The 18792-nt window shown below is 44.5% G+C and overlaps 1 long non-coding RNA gene and 2 pseudogenes across 1 annotated transcript in view; 2 read left to right on the forward strand and 1 right to left on the reverse strand.

Moving 5' to 3' along the window:
• The first annotated feature begins 3566 nt into the window (after window positions 1-3566).
• On the forward strand, window positions 3567-5207 carry LOC119354574 (annotated as a pseudogene).
• Window positions 5208-8747: 3540 nt separating this feature from the next.
• LOC119354578 lies at window positions 8748-9924 on the forward strand (annotated as a pseudogene).
• Window positions 9925-16554: 6630 nt separating this feature from the next.
• Window positions 16555-18792, reverse strand: part of LOC119285924 — a 3951-nt gene continuing 1713 nt past the window's right edge. Inside the window, exons 2-3 of the long non-coding RNA XR_005140017.1 lie at window positions 16743-16868; window positions 16555-16632 (exon numbers count right to left, since the gene is read on the reverse strand). This is a non-coding gene — a long non-coding RNA (uncharacterized LOC119285924). The remainder of the gene's footprint in view (window positions 16633-16742; window positions 16869-18792) is intronic.

An 18792-nucleotide genomic window follows, 5' to 3' on the forward strand; every position in this document is an offset into this window, starting at 1 on the left:
ACGTGTCGCAACATGCATCCTGTGTTAGAATTCATTCAAACCTGACATGGATACCTACCATGGGCATGCCCACCTCGTGGCAAAAGTTAGGATCATTTCAATGACCTCCAAAAAAACACCATGTTCAACGTAGGGTGTCTAGGTAAGTTAAAAGGTTCCGTTCAAGAGCACTTTTTTTTACATCCATCAAATTGCCCTAATTTTTTTTCCATGTCCTTGTATGACCAATTCAAGTCACGACGCCAAGTTTTTTTGTTTTTTCACCAAGTGTTGTATCTTCTAGAGTTTTTTCGAGAAAAAATGCCGATAAATGGTCGGATGTGTTGCAACATGCATACGGTGTCATAAGTCATTCGAACTAGACATAGATGCCTTACATGGCATCCCACCTGATGGCAAAAGTTGGGGTCAGTCATGAGATTTTCAAAAAATACCATGTTCAACGGAGAGTGTCCGGGTAGGCCAGAACGGTCCGTTTGGGAGCACCTCGTTTCTCGACATCCCTTGAATGTGGTCAATTTTTTTCATGGCCTCGTATGACCAATTCAATGTACGATGCGAAGTTGTTTCGGTTTTTGATAAGTTTTGCATTTTCTAGAGTTTTCTCTGTTAAAAAACATCGATAAATGGCCACACGTGTCGCAACTTTCATACGGTGTTGAAAGTCGTTTAAATCAGGCATGGATGCCTAACATCTACTTCAAAAATTAAGGTCATTTCAAGGATGTGTAAAAAATTAATCATGTTTAACTCAGGGTGTTTGGGTAGGCCAGAATGGTCCATTTGAAAACACATTGTTTGTAGACATCTATTAAATGGCCTCAATTTTTTCCCATCAACTTTAGTGACCAATTCAAGGCATCATGCGAAGTTGTTTGGATTTTTGACAAGTTTTGCATTTTCTGGAGTTCTCTCGATCAAAGGGACTAATAAATGTCCGGACGTGTCGTAATGTGTAAACGGTGTCGGAAATCGTTTAAACTTGACATGGATGCCTGATATGTCTGGCTAGGCTGCTGTAAGAAGTTGGGGTCATTTATCCATAGTTTAAAAAACCACCAGTTAAGAGAAGTGTGCCAGACTAGGCCAGACGAGTGCATCCGTGAGCACGTAGTTTTTTTTTGCTAATTTGTATGCTTCTATTATTTGCAATTTCTGTCATTATCAATCAACATAAACATATTCGGGTACCTTGTAGACGATTCATGAATTGTTTTTTCTTTTTATTTCTGTTTCTTTTTTCTTCAAAGTAGCTGATTTCAAAAGATGTCAACATATTTATTTATGCATATTTTTCAGATTAGGTCAAAAATTTCAAAAAAATGGTCGTCTTTTCAAAAAGGTTCAGAGTTTCAATTTTTTTGTGTTTTCAAAAAAGTCAGAATTTGATTATTATTTTCATTTTTCATTTTTCCAAAGTTTCAAAATTTGTTCCACATTCCAGAAAATTTGTATCAAGTTCCACTTTTCGAAATTTCATGATTGTTGTTTTTTGTATCTCGAGGCGCGAGCTAAATTTTTAGCTTAAATTATATGACATATTGTGTTTGCGTACTCATTTATTTTCAGAAGTTTTGGAAAGTTTTTGCCTAAATTTTTGACCTTGGTGCCTGGTAGCACAAGAACCTCCGTTACACCAGATACATCCTCCCCTAAATGGGCTGGCCTAGGCGCGCTATGTCTGTTTTTTCTTTTCTCTTTTCGTGTGAAAAAATTGATCATTTATTTAAAAATGTTAATCAAGCATTTGAAAAAAAACTATTTGAAAAATATGAATCAAGCATTTAAGAAAAGTTAAATGTGTGTAGAAAATATGTTACCCATGTATATTAAAAAATATTAATTTTATCTGAAAAATGTTAAATATGTAGAGAAAAAATGTAGACTATGTATTAAAAATTATTAATCTTGTATTGAAAAAATGTTAATCAAGCATTTGAAAATATTTAAATATATATGGAAAAATGTTGACCATGTATTCAAAATTTTGTAATCTTGTATTTGAAAAATATTTAAAATGTGTATAAAAATGTTGACCATGTATTAAGAAAATGTTAAACTTTTGTTTGAAAAATGTTAATCTAGAATTGGAAAAATGTTAAATTTGTATAAAAAAAATGTTGACCATGTATTCAATTTTGTTGATCCTTTATTTTTGAAATGACTATTATTAGAAAAATGTATTAGATATATACCAAAAATGTGTATAGAACAACAGCAAATACTGAGAGAAAACAAAAAAACTGATGAAAAACGAAATAAAGAAAACCAAAGAAACTAAAGAAAGAAACACCTCAGAAACGTAGAAAAATGGAAACCCGAAGAAAACCGTGGAAATTCACGAGGAAACAAAGAAAAAAGAAGAAAAAAACAGAAAAGAAAACAGGAAAACATAGAAAAGAAAACAGTGCAAAAGAGAAAAAGGAATCATATAAACAAGAAAAACCGAGGAGAACGATAAAGAAAAAAAACTTGAGAAAAGAAAAACCTGGTGAAAACAAGGAAATATATAAAGAAAATCGATGAAAAACAAAGAAATCCATGGAGAAGCAAAGAAAACTGGTAGGAACCATGTAAAAAAAATTAAAAACAATAAAAAAGAAATAAAAACAGAATACCAAAAAAAGTAATGAAAAAGAAAATAAAACAAAAAATAAAAATAAATAAATAACATACCGAACGAGCGAGTGAGTATTGACAAATCCAACGAGCAGCGATAGTGCGAGGGAGGAGATGAAAATGGTTTGGTCCGATTCGTTCACAAGAGCAAAATTCCTTCAGGCAAGAGCAGCTAACTTGGGGTGTTTCACGTGGATATAGACTAGTCCTGAGTCCTGACTCCTGGAAGAGCCAGTCTGTAGTATGGACGAACCGGGGAACTCCTTGTCCAGCAAACTTTTCTGATGAGGAGGGTCATACAGTCATACTTGAGAAAAGGGTTGTTTTGGCAACATGGTCTACATAAAATAGGTGTAAGAAATGGAGATACAAGGGCACAAAATTCCATCAGAAAAGGTTGCCTCAGCCAACCAAATGCTCTTAATTACCAGTTAACCAAGTCAGGCACCAAAAAATTCATTGCCTTTACTAATAGTAGTATAGCACTAGACTACTAGCGGTAAGAAAGAGCGAGAAACTAAGTAAGTTGGAAATAAAAGGTGAAGATTACTCTTTTTTCTCAACGCGCCTTCAAAAGGAACCAAGTAAGTTGGAAATAGAAATAGCGACTTGAATGTATTACCTTTAAAAGGCAGACCGCAGTTTGGACAAGACCTTGACGAATTGCATCTAGCTTGCTGAAAGCTCAGAAGTTTCCTCCCATGCCATAGTCTTTCTTTTTTCCTGTGATGGAGTAGCAGCCGTAGGCTCAGAGGTTGACTATAAATAAAACAGGTTCCTGTCCAGGACATCAACTGTGAACGCAGACATCGTACCTGACCAAGGGAGTTTATTGACCGGAATATCGTTCACATATATACAGAATATATCAGTGACTTATACCGTGCGTCTATATATAAACTGCATTTTTTTGCCCTCATACACCACCTACCTTAGCACATCGCAAGATGGATCTTGTCATAGCCGCTGTCGCAGGTGATCTCTCGAACCGTTTCATCTCTTTCCTGATGAACAAGTACGCAGATCACGCGTGCTTGGAGGACAAGGTGGAGAGGCTGCAACAGCTCTTGCTGAGAGTTGGCATGGTCGTCGAGGAGGCGGACTCGCGGTACATCACCAACTCTTGTATGCTCATACACAGTGGCGAATCTAGACAGAAACTGAAGGATGGGCTCAAAGCCTGTATCATGCGAATATCTATTAGGTTGGGCTTGCAAGTGGCTGAGTTGGGCTTTGAAACTAGTAGTAAAAAACTTTTTTACAGTGCTGGAGGGGGGGGCCCAACTCTTGTATGCTCATACAGCTGAAGACCCTAGCGACAGCCATGTACCAAGGCCACCATGCGCTTGACACCATCAAGTATGGGAAACACAAGGATGTTGCCGAGGAATTGGTATGTGACGCATTCGCCTTATCTGTTTCTACTCCTTGCAAACGTTCTCGCATAATCGGTACTCGTGCAACAAACAAGGTTCTCAATCCGGAGTTGCAAAGCGCGCTGCAAAACCTAGAGGCTAGTGTTGCTAACATGGCGGAGTTTGTCGTGCTTTTGGGGGGATGCGAGCGCATCTCCCGTCGACCCTATGACGCATATTTTACATCGACAACTTCATGTTTGGTCGCCATGTTGAGAAGCAGCAGATCATCAGGTTCTTGCTGCACCACAACACCCGTGGTTCTCCGGCCGTGCTTCCAATCATTGGTGGCCCTGGAGTTGGGAAGAAAACTCTTGTCGCCCATGTATGCGACGATGAGAGGGTGCGTTCTAACTTTTCTATGATTTTGCACCTAAATGGAGATGATCTTTTCAGAATGACACACCATGAAAGCTTGTCAGGGAGGATACTGGTAGTTATTGAGTTTGTTTCATATATACATGAAGATGACTGGACAAGATTCTATCATTTTTTTATGAACATGGACAGAGGAAGCAAGGTCATGATCTTAGGTAAATTCGCAGAGCTAGAGAAGTTTGGAACCGTTAAACCTATATCACTGAAATGTTTGGCATTAGAAGAATTCAGGTACCTGTTCAAGACCCTAGCATTCGGAAGTGCGAACCCGACAGATTATCCGCGATTAATCGCGATGGTGGAAGAGTTTGTCAAGGTGTTGGGAGGGTCACTCACCTTAGCAAATGTGCTTGCAGATGCACTGAGGAAAAATCTAGTTGCCCGTTTCTGGATGTACAGGTTGAACGCGGTCAGAGATATGGTCAAGGCGAACATTTCTTATTTTGGCGCCCATCCACAGGTGCTTCTGAATCAAGGTCACCCAGTGCACCTAATCGGCGGAAACATTTTGTCTCCTGCTGCTCCATCGCGTGTTGTAGACTGTGCTATCGGTATGGCTAATGCTCCGGAAGATGGTCTACCTAGGATTATGTTTGGGGACTTAATATCAGCAGCAGGTCACCTTGTCTTACCCAAAGGAGATTTTAGGCTAATTTCATGGGAATCAAGGCTACCGCCTTACACACAATTTATTCACTTGGTGCACTCTCCGTTCCAAGCTGCCCCAATGGTAAAACTGTAACACCCTTGTCAGGGAAAAAGCGTCCGAGTTTATTTATGGCCTGCATAAAATAGGTATAATAAATGAAAATGCCAGTGAATAGAAGTCCATCAGAAAAAGGTTAGTTCAGCAAATGCCCTCAATTACCAGCTAACGAAGTGAGAGAATATGTGCTAACCAAGTCACACAACAAAATTTTAGGGCATTGCTACTTGCCAGTTTCTAGTCGTATCTGACCAGAAGGGAGAACCAATGCAAGGACCCAAATTTACTTGAAATTGTGCTGACCTCGGTGGCGCGGCAGGCCAGCAAGCTCACATCGTCAGCCCTCCAGAGAAAGTATTGGTGGCTTGACGGTCATTTCACAGAACACCATCCGGGCACCAGAGCGGAGCTGACTTCCTCACATCCTGCCTTACTGGAGACAGAGGAAGTGACACACAGTACCAATGGTTAATTTTTTTTCAGACCGGAACAGCAGGTGCTCCGGCTTTTTATTATAGTAGGAGGAAAAACTTTACAAAACCAGGATGCCGGGATTTACTGTAATGAAAAACCGGGTGCACCGAAAAAGGAATTTTTTCCAAGAGGTTTACTTTAATGAAAAACTTTGTAAGAAATGCAATACATATGGTTCTTTGGATAAAATTCCTACGAGATAAAATCCTACAAACCAAACATCTTACACACACACAATACAGGTTATAAATACATGACTTCCTAGAAGGCTTGCATTCAATATTTTCTAACTTTCACTACAAATATATATCCAAAAAAAATTGTATTGATTGAATGAAAATGGTACATTAAAACTTTATTTTTTTAATAAAAAAATAGCATTCCATGATCAAAAGATGTGTATCGGAGACCATGTCAATATTTGAGTTATCTATTTCTAATCTGAGCGAATACTTGAGATTCCAACTGTACAAAATCCCCGTAGAAATCGTCTGAATCAAAAGGCCTTACAAAGGCACCGCTGCACGCTTCCTCCCAGACAGGGGAGTACTCTGTTCCGCCGCACCTAGAGCACCATTTCCACTTGTAGCGAAATGAACAAACGAGGTATAAGGCGGCAATCTTGATTCCCACGCAACTACATTGAAATCCCCTTGCGGCCGGACTCCAGGATCCAGCAGCAGATCCCCAAGCCTTACCCTCGGCAGAAACTCCCTTCCCACAGCAACCTCAGTGCGGCTGCTGCCGCTGGTACAGGAAGGCACGATGCAGAGTGGAGAAGCAGCAGGATGCAAGAGGAACTCCGTAATATCTATCTGGTGGCGTCTCTGGAAGAGGGACCTCGGATGCTTACCGAACATGGAGAGGTTCCTCTCAATGGCCTTTCTCAGCCTGCTCAGCATGCCGAGCCAGAAACGGTCGTTCAGATTCCTTCTCATTAAGTCCGCAAATATGTTCGCATCACCAAGTGAGTATTCCGAGTGGAATTCTCTGGCCAGTTCGTCTGCAATCCATGCTAACCGCGGGTGCTGTACCGGGTTCGCGCTCCCGAACGAGAGTGTCTTGAAGAGGTAGCTGAACTCCTCATATGACAGGTTGTTGAGGAAGATTGGCTCAACGGTTCCTAGTCGTTCTGTACTTTTAAGCCGGCTGATGATGATCACCTTGCTTCCACTGTCCATGCTTGTTGCAACGGATGAACAGAACTTGGCCCAATCCTCCTCGTCGACATCTGGAACAAGCTCAACAACCACCAGTATCTTGCCTGGCAAGAGGCTACGATCGTGGTCTGCGAATCTAGAGAAGGAATCCCCATTCAGGTGCAGAACCGAAGAGAAGTGTGAGCGGACCCTCTCGTCCTTGCATACATGGGCGACCAGGGTCCTCTTCCCGGCCGTAGGAGCACCGATGACCGGGAGAACAGCAGGCGCGTCACCAGGAGAGCCATGCTGTAGCACGAAGTTCAGGAGCTTCTGCTTCTCAGCATGTCGTCCGAACATGATGTTGTCATTGTACAGATACGCATCGTATGGTCGACGCAGCATACGGTCGCACCCACCCAGAAGAACAACAAACTCCGTCATGCCAGCGACTACATCCTCCAAGCTCTCCAACGCGCCCTGCACGTCGACGAGGGATGTGGCCTTGTTCTTTCTAGCACTTCCATGAACCATGCAAAAACGTTTGTGAGGAGATGGATTGTGAACCACCCCCTCCTCCATGGACTCTTCGAGTGAGATGTACCTGGACGCACCTAGTGCCCAGTAGCCTCGGTACATGGCGTCCGCGAGCATGCTGAGCTGTGCCAACATCCCGGAGTTGGTGATGTATCGCCCATCCGCCTCCTCGACGACCGTGTGAGCTCTCAGGAGCAGCTGCTGCAGCTTCTTGAGCTGCTTCTCTTCCCACATCCCACTGTGCCCGGCAGCTAGAGTGGAGGTACCTGTTGGCGAGGAAGGAAACGAATCGGCTCACGAGTTCACCTGCTACTGCAGATATAGCAAGCTCCATCTTCAGTTCTCCGACCGACCGAAGGGTGCCAATTAACCAGGGAATCGAATAGAGGGCAGGAGAAGGAGGTGGTGGTAATTGCAGGCTGGCCGTGTTTCCTGTTCCTCTACCTGTAAAACGTTTGTACACTACTCTTTGTAGGTTTAGCGTTATTGACCTGTACGTCAATGGCCGTAGGTGCTGAAAAATATTGGTTAGGTATGGACTACTCCGCCTCTAGCCTATGAAGATTACATGCTGATCTCAGCTTATCTTTTCACACATCATGGAAAAATCATAGTGACTTCCTGACTGGGGAACTCCTTGTCAGTAGTATGGACGACCAGGGAACTCCTTGTCCAGCAAACTTTTGAGATGGGACAATGACAAGGGTCATACTTGTCTATGTTCTTCTCTCTCTAGGAAGGCTTGTTACGGCAATATGGCCTGTTTAAAATAGGTATAAGAAATGGAAATGCAAATACAAGGGCATAAAAGTCATCAGGAAAGGTTGCCACCGCCAATTAAAATGCCCTTAATTACCAGCTAACTAAGTCAGGCAACGAAATTTTTATGAACTTTACTACTAGTGGTAAGGAAGGGCAAGATTTTTCAGGCGGGGTAAACAATGTCACAGGTCGTAACTACAAGATAAAAGGAAGTGTAATTTACTCTCTTTTTTATCGACACGTCTTCAAAAGAAACTAAGCAAGTTGGAAATGAAGATAGCGACAATTGAATGGTGATAGCGACAAGTGACATTTACCTTAGGCGGACGGCGGTGTGGACAATCGAGTGCAATCGCTTGGCGAAGAAGACCTTGATGAATTGCATCTAGCTTGCCGAAAGCTCAGGAGGTTGACTAGAAAATTTCTTCACCTGTCATAGTTGTTCCTTTAGCTATGATGGAGCAGCTGCCCATCATAGTTTGTCCATCTCACCTCCCCAACAGGATGGTTTGTTCACACAGCAAGAAAAATATCTGCTCACCTGTCACTATAAAACAGGTTCTTGTCCCAGACATCAACTGTGAACGTGAGACTCTGACCAGGGGAGTTTATTGACTGAAACATAGGTGGCAATATAGAATAATACCAATGACTTGTACTGTCCATATGTAAACTGCATCTTGGCCTCCTACACCACCTAGCTTAGAGCATCTAAAGATGGGTCTTGCCATATCAGCTATCACAGGCGATCTGGCTAATCGAATCATCTCTTTTCTGATGGCCAAGTATACGGATCACGTATGCTCGGAGGAGAAGGTGGAGAGGCTACAACAACTCTTGCTGAGAATTGGCATGGTCGTCGAGGAGGCGGACTCACGATACATCACCATGCTCATACAGCTGAAGACGCTGGTGGCAGCCATGTACCAAGGCCACCATGTGCTTGATACCATCAAGTACAGGAAACATAAGGAATTGATATGTGACTCATCGGCACTATCTATTCCCACTCCTAACAAACGTACACGCACACTCGTCAGTAGTGCATCACACAAGGTTTTCAACTCAGGGCTAATAAGAACTCTGCAAAACCTAGAGGCCGGTGTTGCTAACATGGCGGAGTTTGTCATCCTTTTGGGCGGATGCGAGCGCATCTCCCGTAGACCCTATGATGCATATCTTTACATCGACAACTTCATGTTTGGCCGCCATGTCGAGAAGCAGCAGATCATCAGGTTCTTGCTGCACCACAACACCCCAGGTTCTCTGGCCGTGCTTCCAATCATTGGTGATGCTGGAGTTGGGAACAAAACTCTTGTCACCCATGTATGCGATGTTGAGAGAGTGCGTTCTCACTTTTCTATGATTTTGCACCTGAATGGAGATGATCTTTTCAGAATTACAGACCATGAAAGACTATCAGGGAGGATATTAGTAGTTGTTGAGTTTGCTTCAGATGTAGATGAAGATGACTGGACAACGTTCTATCATTTTGTTACGAATATGGAGAGGAAGTAAAGTGATAATCTTGGGTCAAAGCGTAGGCTTGGAGAAGTTTGGAACCATCAAGCCTGTTTCTCTGAACTCCCTGGCATTCGATGAGTACATGTACCTATTCAAGACACTCGCATTTGGAAGTACAAACCCGGCAGACTACCCGTGGCTAGCAGCGATGGTGGAAGAGTTCGCCACGGTGTTGGGAGGGTCACTCATCTGGCTGTACAGGTTGAAGGGTGTCAGAGATTCTGTCAAGAAGAACATTTCTTGCTTTGGCGCCCATCTACAGTTGCTTTTCAGCCCAGGTCACCCAGTGCACCTAATCGGCCGCTACATTTATCTCCTGCTGCTCCATCACGCCGTGTGGACTCTGCAAGTGGTTTGGCTAATGTGCTAGACGAGGGTCTACCTAGGATTATGTTTGGGGACCTAATATCAGCAGCATGTCACCTTGTCTTACCCAAAGGAGATTTTAGGCTAATTTCATGGAATCAAAGCTACCGCCTTACACTTCTTTTATTCACTTGGTGCACGCTGCTCTGAGTTGCGTCCATGATAAGCCTGAAACATCTTTGTTTCCACTTCTTTTATTTCGCAATCAACGGAAATACATGAGTCTGTATCCACTTTGTCTTAGAGACCAAACCACTAACCAAGGTTGTCAGAATCGCGATTTTGAATCGGATCGGAGCTCTGATAGTAAGATCGCAAATCGTAGAATCTTCACTATCAGGATCGTAGAAACATAGATTCTATGAACTAAAATCGTAGAATCATAGGGGCTGGTTTGGATCGTAAAGTCGTAGAATCGTATAACAGAATCGCGATTCTGACAACCTTGCCACTAACCACTAACAGAATGGAAGATACCGCCTCCTATTTTTTGAGAGCTAATGAAACTAAAAAGGGGGGAGCGGGTTGGTGCATCATCAGGAAACCCGCCGCAGGACGATCCTGGAACGGACCATCCGCCATGGGGCGAAAACCTGATGATACTCACAAGCCACAGCCCAACGAAACAAAAGACCCAGGATAAGATATGTTGGTAAACTTCTGCGACTAAGCGAACTACTGCCAGAAGACATAAACCCAGCGGGCATCAAACCCCAGTGGGGAACAGCGAGCAAAAGGATCGAGCGCTGAACTTCTAGCCAATCTGGATCCCATCTCTGTCTCCTAAGAGTGGCCTGCCTTGAGGATGAGATCTGTCCACCAACGCAGTAGCCGCGTGAGCCAGCCTCTTCACTCCAACCTCGAGCTTCACCTTTTCATCTTCCTTTAGCAAACCTGCCCAATACATCAGAAACGAGCAGGCGGTGAAAACAGCCTCCAGAGGAGAACGAACAACATGGTTATCAAATGTAACTTTATTGCGGAGGGTCCAAATCCCCCAACATATTGCAGCAATAATCATCATGTAAAAAAGCTTCCCGCCCGAAAAAAACTTATAAAGCCAAGCGAAGCTCTGCCAGAGAGAACGAGGACAGTAGGATGCTCCAGCCGTCATGCCCAACACTCCCCAGACCGAACGAGCAAGCGAGCAAGTAAAAAACAAATGATTTGCTGTCTCAACGTCAGTACAGAAGGAACACATGGGGTTTCCAGACCAGTTCCTGATACGCATATTATCCCGAGTAAGAACTGCATTCTGAAACAGCTGCCAAAGGAAGATTTTAATTTTCAGCGGGATTGGTGCTTTCCACACCATCTTATAGTTAGGGCATGATAAATTCCTTTCCAACCATTCATATAAGGATTTAGTAGTAAATTTTCCTTTGCTGCCAAGGCCCCATAGAATCTTATCTGGGGAGTCGTTCAATGACAGTTTTTTTAGCTTCCATAACCATCCAAGCCCACTGCTCGCCCAACTCCCCAACCAGGCTACGCCTAAAGCCAAGCTCATAATTTTTCGCCGCCCAGGAAGCAACAGTGCATTCCTGTTCCTGACATATACTAAAAAGATCAGGAAAGCGGTCTTTCAAAGTAGTATTCTCAACCCAAGGATCATACCAGATTCTGGCAAGGTTCCCACTTTCAATCTTAATTTTTCTACCCGCCATATATGAATCCTTGACCTTCATAATCGCTTTCCAGCAGGGGAGTCCAAAAAACGGCTCCGAATGCTAGCTACTGTTTTGTTTCTGAAGTATCTTGCTCTTACTATACGCTGCCATAACCCATCGCTCGTTTCTAATTTCCACCACCACTTAGCGAGTAGGGCAATATTTTGCTTATGAAGATCTTTAATCCCTAGTCCCCTAATTTTCTTCGATCGACAAATTCTTGTCCACTTAACCATATGATACCCACGTTTCTTATTCTTTCTCCTCCAAAAGAAGCGTCTGCGATGTTTATCCAACTTTTCAATGAAAGTTTTGTTGAAGAGGAACATTGACATAAGCAAAGAGGGAATTCCATCCAAACTGGACCCTAACAAAGTCAATCTGGCTCCAGAAGATGCCGCATAAGCTACCCAGGCATCGAGCTTTTTGACCATTTTACCGTGAAGGAAATCGAGATCAGCTTTCTAAGAGTAGAGTAAGTAACAGGGACTCCTAGATATTTCATAGGAAGTATGCCCACTTGACATCCAAACATGTCGGTATATACCAAATCAGTATCATTATCCCCCCCCCCCCCATGCTAAATATCTCACTGTTCTCAAAGTTGATCTTAAGCCCAGACTTAAGTTCAAAGAGATACAGCAAGAGTTTGATATTAACAGCTTTGTCAACATCATGTTCAAAACAAAGCACCGTGTAGTCCGCGTATTGTAGAATGCCAACACCATTCTCAATATCAGCGGCTAACCCTTTAATGAGACCATTTTTTGAGCTGTAAGAACCATTTTGGTTAGGCAATCAGCCGCAATATTGAACAGGAAAGGGGAGTGAGGATCCCCCTGTCTCACCCCCTTAGCACTTTGAATGTAAGGTCCCACCTCGTCATTAATCTTGACACTAACCATGCCATTTTTTAGGATTTGAGATACACATCCACACCACTTAGAGCTAAATCCACGCTTCCTATGACAATCAAGCAAAAAGTCCCAATTGACTTTGTCATATGCTTTCTCGAAATCAAGTTTAAGAATCACTCCCACTTGTTTTTTGAGGTGGGTATAATGTAGAACCTCATGTAGCGATAGGATCCCATCCACTATGTGTCTCCCCTTAATAAAAGCATTCTGTTGAATACTGAACAATTTATGGGCATATTTGCTAGCTCTAATATCCATGGCTTTAGTGAGTAGCTTGTAAGGCCAACGTAATTAAATGGGCCTATACTGCTGGATTTTATTAGCATCAGTCAACTTAGGCAGCAAGGTTATGATACCATAATTAAGTCGTTGAACATCTAACTTGCCTTCATGAAACCATTCAAATAGGCATAGGAGATCACGGGCTACTACATCCCAGCAGTGTTGATAAAATTCAACAGGGATATCGTCTGGGCCAGGGGCACGGTTAGATTTCATTTCAAATAAGGCTTTTTTGATCTCTTCCAATGAGAAAGGTCGAGTCAAGTCCTCATTGTCATCAGGAGTAATCATCTCATCCTGAGACCACAATGTTGCATCTATCTGACAAATACTGCCAGGAGCTGGACCAAACAAGGTTTTATAGTATTCAGTAGCATGGGCAAGTAGGTTTTTAGTGCCTTCAATAATAGTGGACCCACACTCCAGGGAGATCATGGAGTTTTTCCTACGACGGCCATTAGCTACTTTATGGAAAAAGTCAGTGTTATTGTCTCCTTTCAACAACCACCTCTCATTAGAAAATTGATGCCAGTGAAGTTCTTCTTCAACATACATATTATTAAGCTCTACTAGATTTTCCAACTTCCTAGTATATGCCTCCCCGCTTAAACCATCAGCCTCCTCCAGATTTTCAAGCTCCTGCAGTTCGAGCTTGATGATATTCTTCCTGATCTTATTATGACCAAACAAATTGGACCCCCAACCCTTAAAAATTTTCTTAATTCTCTTAAGCTTAATATTCAAGGAGTCAATGGGGTTTATAGTGTAAACTGGCCTAGACCAAATATCAGCAATCAGAGGAAGGAAGTCTGGGTTACTGAGCCAGGCATTATCGAACTTAAAACACCTATTACCTGGTGCTCTAGAGGAAGTTCTCCCACCATCCACCAACAAGGGATTGTGATCTGATATCTCCTTGACCAGTTTATGCACAGAAACGAGAGGGTATAAATCCTCCCAATCAGGGGACATGAGAACTCTATCCAATTTTTCCAAAGTTGGGTTATCTTGTTTATTGGACCAGGTATAGCAACCACCAGTCATATAGATCTCTCTCAACCCAAGCAAATGAATAACAGAATTAAACACCTCCGAGAAGTGGGACATAGATGTTTTTTTGTTTTTCTCCTCGCTATGTCGAATGATGTTAAAGTCTCCCCCGACCAGATAAGGGATATTAATGTTATGACACATGGATGACAGTTCAGCAATGAACTCAGGTTTCTGCTCATCATGTGCAGCACCATATACAGTCATCAAGGCCCAGCTACAGTTTTTGTTCTTATCAAACAAGTTCAACTGTAGGATGTATTTACCACACTTGGTCATAAGGATATCAAATTTTTCCTTATTTAGACCACAAAGAATGCCACCAGATTTCCCCCTAGAAGGAATCCACTCCCAATGAAACTTTTGGTTCGGATCAATTTGTCTAAAAAAGGCAGGATTATAAGACTTCTTCATAGTCTCCTGAAGTCCAATAAAATCTAAATCATTGGCATTAATCATGTCAATGAGGCAGGTGGACATGCCTTTTTTACCTACCCCTACAATTCCAAGCACCTTTATGCACACTGATCTCAGTAATGGGAGATTCAGTCATCTCTTCCACACCCAGATCCTCAGAGACATTTTCACACGATATTTTATCATATTGAGAGCCACAAATAGACATTTTTTCGACTGCATGTTCTCTGGCCATAGTCTCAATCAGCAGCTCCGTGTTGTTACCTTCATCACTTTCCTCTTCTTCCTCACTTTCAACTACCGCAGAAAGCCTCTACATGCCCTTATCATAATTCTGGGAGGAGAAATTACCAGCCATGGATACACTCGTCTCTCCCTGCCCCATGGAAGAAGCAGGATATGAGTCCATCCTTGCTTTCTTGGGGAAGGAAGGAGATGCACTGCTATCCACAACAGTATAAGATTGACTTTTCTCAGCACCCATAGTCACAACTTTTTCAACTTCATAAAAAAAATCATAATACTGTTCTCCCAGCATCCCTTCAGTTGAAGGAGGAATTTTCTCAACATCTCTACATCCAAGAAGGATTCTAGCATATTCAGGTTTATGCACAGTCGATTCATCAACTTCTAATGTAATTCCCACCAGGCCCTAGCATAAACTATATGTTCAGTGCATCTTTTCTCTATTGGAATGTTGCGTACCCTAACCCATGCTTTTTCCATGATGCCTTTAGCTCCAATCGAGGCAGTCCAAGGAGTAATACAGACAACAATATTCCCCTCTTTCAGAGGTAAGCGTTTCCCATAACAGCATGCCCTTTCTACTTCACTAGCATTAGGGAATCGCATCACTTTGGGCCGTACAGCGCCATTTCTTTTTCCCAGGTTTTTTTGGCAAATATAGCGTTAAATTCCTGCTCGATATCTTTCACAGTAGCTTCGCCCTCAACTATAGTAATCACCACATTATTAGTTTTCTCAACACTATGCTTAGCGGCACACAGATCAGGTATATAGAAGAATCCCTGACCAGGCAATTGGAACCCACACATGAACGGAATGCATTCCCAAGGCCTCAGAACTTGACAAAGCTGGGCCATATGACCTAATTTGTTGCATTTTTCGCAGCGAATAGTAGGGCAACGGGGAGCGAAATGACCTGAAAGGGAGCAATTGATGCAGATCTAGGCGTTGTTCTTGGTCGCCGTTTGCCTAGGTGCTGGAGGTGGAGGCCGCTCCATGGTGCCCGCCGTCTTCTCCTTGGTCGTGCCGCTCATGGCACGCGCAGCAGCTTCCCATCTGTCCCCAACTTCACCACCACCAGATCTCGAGTCTCCCGACGTCGCCGACGGCGGATCTGGCCGCTGCCACACCATGTGTCGAGACTGGTTAGGCAGCAGAGCCTTGCGCCCACCGCCGAACCCTCCCCGCACTGTGTTGTCGCGCCATCCTCCAGATCTGCCCCCGCCACGATCTCCCATCGCGGCGCGCGTCCCACCCCCCGCCCGCTCCGCCGCAGCAACTTGGGCGAAGGAGCGGTCGTCGCCGCCGGCCTTGCCCCGCCACCAGCCGAAGGAATCAGAAGGGGATGGATCGGGGAAACAAACCCTAGAACGCTCCCAGATATGCTTGAAGAGAGGAGCGAGATGCGCGTCTCGCGCGGTGGGGGTAGGTGGGGAAAATGGAGCGGCTCTCCGCGCCTCCCCCGCTCTAGAAGGCTCCACGCCCGGATCGGTGCTGGGTCCTGCATGGCGGTCAGGTGGCCATGGAGAGGCTCCCACGCGTCCAGCCGCCATTAGCGAGTGGTTGGTGTAGCATGGGGCCACCCCAACCCGGTCCGCGCCCGCCTGGATCTCCGTACGCCTCCCGTGCGCCGCACCTCGAGACGTGCCATGCGCCGTGCCCGCTGGGGGCGTGCACGTCGCTGGAAATCGCTCCCGAATCCTCACCAAATGGCATGGCAGCGAGATGATATCGCCAATGATTATGGACTCCCCTAAGCGGAGAAATCGCGCATCCACCGTAACTCCGCGGTCATCGATCAAGATGATGTGGAGAGCATCACGCCGGAGAATCAGCTCGCCGTCATAGAACGTGAGCGAGCGCGTCTGCAGATCGGCGGCGTAGGATACGTGCCATCTCTCGTCTGGCGCGTCGCCCTGCGTGTCGCGTGAGCACGCCATCTGTAGACCTCGATCAGACATTACATTTGTCTATTTGCCTACGTTTTATGTAACAAATGTATTTCAGTACTATTTTGTGAGACCTTAGGAGTTGTGCATCCAGTGAAGCATGTGAATTGAAGGCGGGTCATAATATATCTAGACCATCAGACCACCTTCTTCTCTTTTAAGGAAGGCTTGTTGTGGCAGCCTGCATAAAATGGGTATAAGAAATGGAAATGCTAATGGCCAGTATCTAGTCGTATCTAACCAGCAGAGGGAAGCAACACAAGAACCAAAAATTACTCGCAGCATTCTTACAAGATGGGGAACCGTACGCTGATCTCGGTGTTGGTGTTGACGGCCTCACAACGTCAGAGATGGTCATTTCATCAAATACCATCGGGGCACCAGAGCTGCACTGCCTTCCCGCAGCATCCTGCCTTACTGGAGACAGGGGAGGTGACACACAGTACAAATGGTCAATGAAAAATCAAGTAGATAAAAAAAAAAAACTCTTTCCAAGAGGTTTAGGTTACTGAAAAACTTCCTATGTAATACAATACAAATGATTCTTTGGATAAAATTCCTATGGGATACAATCCTACAAATCAAACATCTTACACACACAAAGTACAGTTCATAAATACATGACTTCCTAGAAGGCTTGCATTCAATATTAACTTTGACTACAAATATATCCAAAATTATTTAGATTGGTGTCGTTACAACTTAAAAAAAATAACATTCCATGATTAAAAAATATGTATTGAAGACCATGTCAACATTTGAATTATCTCTTTATAAACTGAGCTGATACTTGAGATTCCAACTCTACAAAATCCCCATAGAAATCGTCTGAATCAAAAGGCCTTACAAAGGCACTGCTGCACGCTTCCTCCCAGACAGGGGAGTACTCTGTTGCGCCACACCTGGAGCACCATTTCCACTTGTAGCGAAATGAACATACGAGGTGTAAGGTGGCAATCTTGATTCCCAAGTAACCACATTGAAATCCCCTTGTGGTCTAACTCCAGGATCCGTCAACAGATCCCCAAACCTCACCCTCGGTAGCAATTCCCTTTCCACTGTAACTTCAGTGTGGCTGCTGCCACTGGTACAGGAAGCCACGACCCGGAGTGGAGAATCCATGGGATGCGAGACCAAGTCAGTAACGTCTACCTGGTGACGTCTCCGGGCGAGGAGCTTCGGGTGCTCCCCAAACAGGGATAAGTTCCTCTCGACTACCCTTCTCAGCCCGCTCAGGATGCAGAGCCAAAAATGGACGCTGAGGTTCCTCCTCATGATGTCCGCAAACGGATTTGCAGTGCCGATTGACCATTCGGGTTGGAATTCCCTGACCAGCTCGTCTGCTATCCGCGCTAACCGTGGGTGCTGTGCCGGGTTCGCACTCCCGAATGCTAGTGTCTTGAATAGGTAGCTGAACTCCTCGTATGACAGGGTTTTGAGGAAGATTGGCTCAACGGTTCCGAGTCGCTCTGAATTTTTAAGGTGGCTGATGATGATCACCTTGCTTCCATTATCCATGCTTGTTGCTACGGCTAAACAGAACTTGGCCCAATCCTCCTCGTCAACATCTGAAACAAGCTCAACAACCACCAGTATCTTGCCTGGCAAGAGGCTACGATCATGGTCTGTCAGGCTACTAAAGGAATCACCATTCAGGTGCAGGATCAAAGAGAAGTGTGAGCGGACCCTCTCGTCCTTGCATACATGGGCGACCAGAGTCCTCTTCCCGACCATTGGACCACCGATGATGGGAAGGATAGCCGGCGCACCGCCACCAGGAGAGTTGTGCCACAGCATGAAGTTCAGGAGCTTTTGCTTCTCGGCGTGACGTCCGAACATGATGTTGTCGTTGTATAGATACGCATCATATGGTCGACGCAGCATACAGTCGCATCCACCCAAAAGAACAACAAACTCCGTCATGCCAGCGACTACATCCTCCAAGCTCTCCAACGCACCCTGCAAGTCGACGGGGTATGTGGCCTTGTTCTTTCTAGCACTTCCATGAACCATGCGAAAACGTTTGGGAGCAGATGGATTGCAAACCTCCCCCTCCTCCTCAATGGACTCTTCGAGTGAAATGTACCTGGACGCACCTAGTGCCCAGTAGCCTCGGTACATGGCGTCCGCAAGCATACTGAGCTGCACCAGCATCCCGGAGTTGGTGATGTACCGCCCGTCTGCCTCCTCGATGACCGTGTGAGCTCTCAGGAGCAGCTGCTGCAGCCTCTTCAGCTGCTTCTCTTCCGAGTATTCATGGCTCGAGTGGTACTTGTTGGCAAGGAAGGAGATGAATCGGCTCATGAGTTCACCTGTTACTGCAGATATGGCAAGCTCCATC

Source organism: Triticum dicoccoides, chromosome 1A (genome assembly GCF_002162155.2).
Source record: "Triticum dicoccoides isolate Atlit2015 ecotype Zavitan chromosome 1A, WEW_v2.0, whole genome shotgun sequence".
Taxonomy (NCBI): Eukaryota; Viridiplantae; Streptophyta; class Magnoliopsida; order Poales; family Poaceae; genus Triticum; species Triticum dicoccoides.